Source organism: Trachemys scripta, chromosome 10, assembly GCF_013100865.1.
Source record: "Trachemys scripta elegans isolate TJP31775 chromosome 10, CAS_Tse_1.0, whole genome shotgun sequence".
Taxonomy (NCBI): domain Eukaryota; kingdom Metazoa; phylum Chordata; order Testudines; family Emydidae; genus Trachemys; species Trachemys scripta.
The window spans coordinates 32,511,957-32,521,278 of NC_048307.1; positions in this window are offsets into that span (position 1 = coordinate 32,511,957).

Sequence of the window (9,322 nt, forward strand, 5' to 3'; positions counted from 1 at the left end):
CCAGCACCCCCGGCCCCGCATGTCCCTATTTTCCCGGACATGTTCGGCTTTTTGGGATTTCCCCCTGGCCGGGGATTTGAGGCCCAAAAAGCCAGACATGTCTGGGAAAATCCGGACGTATGGTAACCCTACTCAGCGCGCTCCTTCGAAGGTTTTTTTCCTCAGCACCGGAGCTGGAGAACAGCATCGAGACGCACGGTGCCGGAGGGGTACTTCGTCCTGGAGTGCTCAGTGTTAAATCCGAGCGGCTTGGCTCCGCCACCGGTCTAAGAGCAGTTTCCATTCGGAGAGCCCTCAGTCTAGCCTCTCTCTTTCTTCGTACGACTGATCTGACAGCACTCTTGATTGTGAGCCTCTCCCAGACACTTCGGCCAACTGGCGCATGGGTCGCTCACCAGCATAGGTTTGCCACAGGTGGCACAAGGTTTGACGCCCGGGGACCAAGGCATGCCCTGCCCCTGGGGCAAAGGGAGCCCCTCGCCACTAAAGGAGGCGGGCTATTTACACTCACGCTATTTACACTATTTATACTACTACTATATTAAGACCAATAAACTAAGCTGACAAGAAAAACCACTGAATACTCCTTGCCTAAGCAAGAGGAGTTGTTCCAGCAACCATCACAGATGGTAAGAAGGAAGTGAGAGGGTCCGGGGCCGGCGGTGCTCCTTATACCAACGCATGAGCGAGCGGCACCAGAGTGCACTTGAGCCGGCCCGACGGCTACCACTGAGGGAACAATCGCCGGCACTGGGCATGCGGTGTGCACACACCCAATGCGGAATGGACACGCGCAAGCACTCGAAGAACCCCGAATAACACCTAATGGGCTATTTCCCTAGCAACAGCAAAAAAAAAAAAAAAAAAACCCTCATCATTTCTACTAATCTGCAAAGCAACTTCTAGCCACAACAGTAACAGTCAGACACCCAGCTCCAAGGTCAGCTAGTCACACTCCCATTCTCATGGCTGTCACTTATTAGTCTGATTAACCAAAGCTGCAGCTCTGCTGGTCTGGCTGCCTAAGCAAGGCCACATTCTCTTTTCTGACTATGTGGGTTTCTTGTTCTCAGCTTATGGTGGGAAGAACACAAAATGGCAGCGGGTTATGCCAAGTCCAGGGCTCTCGTACCACCAAGGGTCAGGTCTGTTAAACCTTTGCCAGCCTCCCCTCCCCCCGCCACCAAGCCCTGAGACCCTAGCACTGCTCAGGCCTGGGCCTGGCATACACCATCTACTGTGGCTTATTCCACTGGGGGCGCTCGTCCCTTCAAGTCAATACTATAAAGCAGGCCAGGGCTATTATTTTCGTTTGACAGGTGGAGAACTGAGGCATAGGGAGATCTGGCCTAGGTTGCTCTATGGCAAAACTGGGGTCTGACCGGCGAGCTCCCGTGCCTTGGGATGGTGCTTGCAGAGGTTGGGCTGCTGGTTCAGATTAAGAAAACTTGACCTTCCCTAAGCACGTGTCTCACAGGGGGTCTCCAGCACAGATCACGCGAGCGGAGGGGCTGATTAGGTGGCCAGACACATTCCACCCCGGAGGAGTATTAGAGCGGCGCCAAAGGTATCCAGCGAAAAGGTTTTCCATGAAAAAATGGCCAAGTTTAGAAAAGAGAAGTTGAGCAAAAGAAATGGCCAAATGTTTTGTGAAAAATTTTTTTCCATTTAAAAAAAATAGTTTTTTCCCCAGAATCGTCGGCCAAATGGTTCTCCAAACAAACAAAATGTTTCAATAATATTTTCCAATGGAAATATTAGGGAGGGAAACGCAGAAAATGTCAAACGGCTCCGTTTCAAATGGAACCACTGCCGCAAAGGCAGTATTTTTGGCACAGAGTTTGGTTTTTCAGTTGGCTCTAGTTATCGTGTGTGCCTCTCCAGTTCCCTTCCTGCTGCAATTTGGAGACAACATTCTTCTTTGCTTCCTGCTGTGAACTGTTGGGTGGTGCTGCTGTGCAGTGTTAAACAGCTGCCCTGCTCCACCCTAGAGGTGGCTGAAGTTCAGTGGTGGGCAAAGTGATTTCTGGGGCTATAGTGAGTAAAGCACTTTGAAATATCTCAGGCCTAGAGATGAGCCTGAAGCAAAACTCTGGCTTGGAAAAGGCCCCTATGGGGAAAGTTTGGATCCAGCTCAGCATCTTGTGACTTGGTGAACAGGGCTGTGCCTGGCAGGCCTCACAGTCACGAGAGCCAGAGTGTGTGGGCCCCCTGCTGCAGTCGGGCAGCTCCTGGACTTCCCTATGGCAGCAGGCAGAGCGAGGTGGGTGTCCACATCCTGCTGCTTCCTCTGCACTCCCAGGGGGGAAGAATGAAACAGCTGCTCCCCGACCAAAGCAACAACCCTCCCCAAAGGGGCTGTTCAGACTGGACCTCCCCAGATTCCAGAGCGCCAGGGGACAGCGCACAGGGACAATCCCTGCTCTCCTAGCCCCCTCGCCTGCTGCTGAGGCAGGAGCAATGCCCAGGGGAAGGGGCAGCTGCTTGGGAGTGGGGGAGTCCATGGAGAGGCCCATGAAGCCCCAGCAGGGCTAACAGCATGTTCCCAGCCTGTGTGACACCAGGATCAGCCCCTGGGACTCACGAAATGTGAACCAGGAGGGTTTTTAAAGTAAACAGGGTCCATTCTCCTTTGAGAACAGGTCAGTGTCAAACCAAATCTCCCCTCCCCCTCCCCGCCCCAAGGGAAAATGGCCCCGTTATTCAACTGCAGACTTGTTCCCAACAAGCACACGGAGGCTCAGCTTTGGGGGAGAGACTAGCTGCCCCAGTGACACTGAGATCTCAGCCAGAGGAGGGGCTGGGCACGGCCAACATGGTGATAACTTTGGTGCCTAGCACTGTGCAAGGGGTTGTTCTCATGGTTAACATTCCGGAGACCTCGGTGCTAGTCCCTGCTCTACCACTAACTCAGGCAAGTTCCCAGCTCTCTGCGACTCAGTTTCCCTGACTGTACAATGGGGATGCTGCTGCTGACCTGTCCTGGGGAGCTACGGGGATTAATTACTGCTGCTTGTGAAGTACTGGGAGCCTAGGGGCTGGAGGCTGTGAAAGGAGCATGCTAGACAATGTGCCCTAAGAACAGTGCGTTCACCCCACCACCACTGTTGACCCTTGACAGGTCTGGTGCAGAGCCCCCCTGAGCCTTTGGGCTGGGAATCTGCCCAGCGCAGGCTCTCCCTCCACATTCCCTCTTCCAGAGAGGGCAGGCCAGGCAGCCCCCTTCCTTGTGGACTTTCTGCTTCCTGGGGACGTTTGTTCCTGTCCGCGTGGGGCTTGGCTGTAAACCCGATTGTGTGCGCTGCATGTCTCCACTCTGGGGCCAAACCACCTCAATGCCACTGGGGAGCCTGAAGGCTGCTCCAAACCCATCCCCATGGTTCTGATCTTGGGGCTGGGTCCAGCCTGTCCCCAAGGGTTCTGATCAGGGGGCTGGGTCCAGCCCGTCCCCAAGGGTTCTGATCCGGGGGCTGGGTCCAGCCTGTCCCCAAGGGTTCTGATCCGGGGGCTGGGTCTAGCCCAAACATGACCCAGCGGAGGCTCCCAGGGGTCAGTTTAGGAGGTTGTGGGCTGGAGTTTGGGGGAACGCTCACATAGGCAGAATTCGGAGCGGGGGAGGGGTTGGCTGAATTTTGATCTAGTTGTGCAAAGGTTTGCTCAGCCTCTCTAGGCCCCCAACCCCTGCACAGGCCGGGCTGTAGCACAGCATGGAACCACCACCAGGGAGACGCCAAGCTGGGGTCAGCAGCAGCCCTGCACCATGGGGTGTCGTCAGGGGCATGCATGAGGGCTGGTTACTAAGAGGGTCACAGCCTCACCAGCACTGAACCACCCAGGATACTACCAGAGAGCAGCTGGGACTTGATGCAGAGCCGATACCCAGGGCCCGGTTTGCCCCTGGCCACAGGCTCTTACGGCCATCTCACATACCAGCTCCCCGCATTAGCTGCAGGCAGCATGGGCCTGCCCATGCCCCACAGCTAGCGTGCAGTCGCAGTGCTGGCGCTGCCAGGCAGGGCACAGGGAACCCTGCTCTAGATGGCGGGTGAGGTGGGATGAGGGGGCAGGGAGTATCTGAACAGGCTCTGACAATCCTGAGAGTTCAGCCTAGGCCTGGTTGAGGATTGCCTGGATGGGTTAGTGTTGCCCTATGGGTGGCCAAGATGCTGCGTTTCATGACCACCCCCTCCCACGAGGTGTGATTTACCCTCCTGCGTGTCATGGGGAAATTCCTCGGGGCTCCGTCTGCTCCTGACAGCAAACCCCAGCTTGCCTGCACCTCTGCAGAGATGCGGCCCCGGCCGATTGGCCAGGCAGCCCCTGATTGTAGAGGAACCCTGTGATCAGCTGCCTTTCCCCTCACATTCCCAGCCTGGCCTGCCCCGACTTGATCAGCCACCTCAAGCCACCTTCAGCCCTTGTTCCTGGGACGGGAATCAGCAGTGTTCTGTGGCTGCAAGCATGATGTGGTCCTACAAGAAGACAGAGTGAGGGCTTTGACCCAACCCCACTACCTGGCTCAGCTCTGGGAACTGGCGGAGGCTCCTCCTGGCTGAGCCGGGACGTTTCATGGGGCCACAGGGTTGGAGGGTTTGGTCTGTCTCTGATTGGCCCATCATTGTATCTTTTCTGCAAACCGATTCCGCTGTGACCATCACTTCCAGAGCTCTGGGTGAGGGGCAGCCTCTAGGGTGAGTGATTGGGTCCTGAAGTTGAGAGCTGGGTGAGTTTCCAGGTCACCCCCCGAGTGCCAGGCAGAATGGACGAGTAGCCTGGGCCAGGTCTGGGGCTCTGGATCTGCGTTCTGCCCCTGGCTGAGCAGGGCACTAAGGCCAAGCCAGTGAGCTTTGACCAGGAGATACCAGCCCTGTTCCCTTTGGCTGTTGCTCCTTAAGTGGCACCAGGCATCACTTCTTCTGTTCCTGGCATCTTCAAGCCCCAGCCCAGTCAGCCTGCCACTGCACTTGGACTTCATACTTAGCGCAACTTGCCCATGTTTGCATTTGACCAGTGTGGGCGGGGAGGGCTGACACCCCTACTCTGTGTCACACGGACATTAACGAGCCTAACCTCTGTCTGAAATCCCCTTTGAAAGGCCATGCTCTGCCCCCCACGCTGCAGAGGGGCTGGGACCAATGAGTTACCAACACTGTCCCAAGCAGCACCCGCCAAGACCCAGAGAGGCCTGAGCCATCTCCCATGGGAGCCCTTCCCCCAGGCTGACACCCACCGCTGCTTGGCTGGTGGCACAGAGGCCACATTGATCTCGCAGTCCCATTGCTTGGCTGTAACCACTGCTCAACTCTTGACGCTCTAATAGCCTTGCCTTGTTCTGAGAGACGGGGCGTCTGGCTGAGCGGCTCTGGGCAAAGTGCTCCGCAAACCCCCCCAGTCTCCCTCTGCCTTCTCCAGGATTAATGAGCTGGGAGCAGCTGGCTTTTGTGTTTGATTTTGCCAGCAGAGAGCTGCCCCCCCCCCAGGAGAACGGGAGCCCCCCAAAAGCAGGGCTGGTTTCAATGTGCTAATGGGGGGGTGGGGAAATTAATCTGGTGAGTTAACAGGGCGGAAGCAAAACTTGGAGAGAGAAAGAAGGAAGCAAAAGAAAGGTGTTCAGGAGGTGTGGGAAAGCGCCACAGAAGCTCAGCCCCTGAGAGCAGACAGGCTATGGGGCTAACGAGTTGGGGCAGTCGCTTGGAGAACAAGGCGTCAGGGTGGGGCTTTCTCTGGCCTGTGGCTCAGTAGTCCCTGCGCCCTTGTCAGTTAAGAGGGGGTAGGGGGAGGGATGGCACAATGCAGCAGCTGCCCGGCCTGTTCTCACAGGGCTGATGAGGTTTGGTCATAGCACCAGATAGGGGTGTCTCCCCTTAGACGTGTGGGACAATGTGCTCCAGGCCTTTCGACCCATGGGAATCCAGCTGTGCCATCTGTCATGTTCCCCCCACCCCTCCAGTACAGGGGCCAAACCCCGAGCTGGGGTAAGGAACCACAGCACTCTGGGCTCAGCTGACGCCAGCTGACCCTGGGCCAAGTCTGGCCTGTTGGCTTGTCCCTGCCTGACTCTAGCCCGGGAGGGGGGCGGGGGGGCGGGGAAACCGCTGACAGGGCCTGAGGCTCCTCCTCAGCACAGGCTGGTCCTGAGGTGAGAGGTTGCTAGTGGGGATCATGAGGCTCAGGACCCTGGAAGGGGCGGGGGGGCTCCCCTGGCCCTCGTGCCCATCCGGCGGCATCTGGGGGACACACCATCCGGCGGGTTCAGCCCATGGCCAGAGGCTGTGTGATCAACCCCTCGCTAATGCCTGGTAGGGTTCAGGGTGCAGTGAGAGCGCTAGGGGCTGTCTGTGCCCATTGGGCCCAAACAAGAGGCTTGCCCAGCTCGTCTCTGCCAGTCTGGATGGGAGCGCTGCCAGGCTCTTATTAGCTGGCTAGTTTGGAGGCAGAGATCTCCCCCACCCCGATTCTCCCCTCCCCCATTTGGGGCTCACAGAGCTGGGTCTCTTGCTCAAAGTGTCTCTTCCAGCCCCAGCCCCTGGATGTCTGGGCCCTGGGCCAGTGGGGGAGAGGAAGAGGAGCCCATGCATCTGCCCCATCATGGCACCAAAGCCATGGGCCAGAGCAGCAGCAAAGGAGGCTGAATCTGGGAGGAAGAAAAGGGTCCCTTCCCCATGCTGGGCCTGCTGGACGGGGCTGCAGGGAAACCAGATCCCTCTGACTGCCTCTCCCTTGCCCATTGTTCCTGGGCCAGGGTTTGTGTGAGGTGCTTAGCACAGGGCAAGCTGGGGCTTGCTTGCACCACCAGACATACGCACCTGCCCTGCTCCGCATTCCAACCACCGCCTCCCCCTCCCCGCCTGGCCATTGTTCAGTGGGTTGGTCGCTGGCCTGAGCTGTATGGCACAGGTCCCGTGTGGACTAGGGTGCTGTGCCCCACGCACATGTCCCAGCAGCTGGAGCCAGGCCCGGTCCCAGGCGTCAGGGCCTGGGGGGAGGAAAGCTGGGGCTCCTTTGGAGGGGTGCTGGGCTGTGGGGATCCAGCCTTGGGCTCGACTTCCCCTCTCGGACCTTGGCTGAATCTTGTGCCTCGTTCCCTGTCCCAGGGGCTAGCTCTGTCCCAGAGGGCCCCTCGGGAAAGCTGGGTCTGAGGTCCCTGCAAGGGGACTGGGGGCGGGGGGCAGTGGGATGCAATGGGCCAAGTGAGGTTGGCTCTCTCTGTGACCCCCAGTTCTGTGTAGTGCTGGGTGTGTATGGGGGAGGTGGTGGGGAACCTCATGCTGCTTGACAGGGACTCAGGGGGTGTACCCTCCCAGCACCCCGGTGTGGGCTGGGTGAATCTGTGCCCCCAGCTCTGTGCTCCCCATGCCCTCTCTATGCTGCTTCCACCTCCCACCTGCTGGGAAAGGGCCTTGTACAGAGCCCTCCCAGGACAGAGCAACCCCCCAGCCCAGCCACTGCCCCCCTCAGCCTAGTCCCAGGGGGGCACACAGTGGATGATCCCACATGGAATGGGGGCGGGACCAGCCAGGAAGGTAGGGGTTAGACTCAGGGACACTGATTCCAGACAATATGGGGATCCCACACAGCTCTTCCAGCGTCCCATAGCTCCTGCAGCTCTGTTGATGCCTCTCAGTCCTGACCTGCAGCCCCTTGGCAATGAGACTGAACCATGCCTGGACAGGGCAAAGTCAGAGGACACTCGAGTCAGTCATCCATCTTGGGCATAGGGGCACAGACTCAGCAACCCATCTAGTAGCTGGCTCCCACAGGGAGCTGGTGCTCATCTGTATCAGCAGTTTTATCTGGCACAGCGAATGACTGCAGGTTGTGGGGCTGAAACGATCTCAAGCTGTTCTCAGGCTGTCCATGGGTGAGGTGCCCAGCTTGCTTTCATGAAGCCAGGCGTGGGACGGGAGTGCTTGGTGCTTGCTTTCGGTAAGCAGACCTGGCACTGTGAGTTGAGCTGAACGCTGGGTTTAGGCACCTGATGCCGATGCTCATCAGAGCCCAGAAAAGGTGCTGGTTGGCACAGTCAGCAGGACGCCATGGAAGTGGGAATCCAAGGAGCATGTAACAACTCACCTGCCTGGAAAATAGAGACGCTGGAGCTTTGGGGATGAGAGCTGGGGGATCTACGCTGTGACAGGCAGGAGGGCCGCTGAGGTACGGGCCCAGGGGGAGCTGCGGTAGGTGCAGAGCTTGGTGGTAGTAGCAAATATTCAAACGAGAACTTTGAAGGCTGGAGTGGAGAAGGGTGAATAGGGTTGGTTGGTCCGAAGGGACGGGCAAGAGCCGTTCCGAAGAGATGGGCGGTGGTCTCTGTTGCCCTCAGCTGATCGAAAGGGAGTTGGGTGCAGATATCCGAATCCGGAGTGGCGGAGATGGGTGCAGCAAGGCATCCAATGCAGTAATGCAACCGATCCCGGAGAAGCCAGTGGGAGCCCCAGGGAGAGTTCTCTTTTCTTTGTGAAGGGCAGGGCGCCCTGGAATGGGTTCACCCCAAGAGAGGGGCCCAAGCCTTGGAAAGCATCGTGGTTCCAGCAGCATCCGGTGAGCTCTCGCTGGGCTTGAAAATCCGGAGCAGATGGTGTAAACCTCGTGTTGGCTATACCCATATCCACAGCAGGTCTCCAAAGGAACAGCCTCTGGCATGTGTAGGAAGGGAAGTCAGCAAGCCAGATTGGGATAAGGATTGGATCTAAGCTGGGCTGGGTCAGTCGGGTTTGGGTGTGTAGTGGGGCTGGACAAGATGCCCTCCTGGATATGAGCCAGGCCCCTCCTGAGGATTGCCCAAATTCCAGCGGGCATTGCTCACCTCTGGCTTTCCGGGGGATAGCTTCTGCCCTAGCTGGCACTAAGTAGCTGATTTAGTACCGGTGGGAACAGGGAACTCCAACAATTTAATTCACACAAAGGCCTGTGGGGGGCGCTGGTGCAACGTGAATCCTGCTCAAAATGTCAAAGTGAAGCAATTCCATAAAGCACAGGCACAGACACCGGGCGGGTAGAACTAGGACTGGTGCAGTCGGACTCCGAGGTCCCCGGCCTGGAAGTAGCCAGGTCTTTTAGAGCAAATCGATGTGGGTCAGTGGGCCCTATTTGAGTGGCCCATTCCTCAGAGCAGTCCCCAGACACAGCCCCATGCAGACGCCAGAGGCACTTGCCAAGCTGGGCTCCTCACACCTATCCTGGGCTGGGATGCTTCTGTTCTGTTAAGATCTCTTTGATGTCACTTGTATTCAAGGTTGTTTTCACTTTTCCTTAGATGTCTTTCTTGCTGTGCGAGTTGGGCCCCTCTGTCACGGGCACTGGCTCTCAGAGGCAGGCCGGG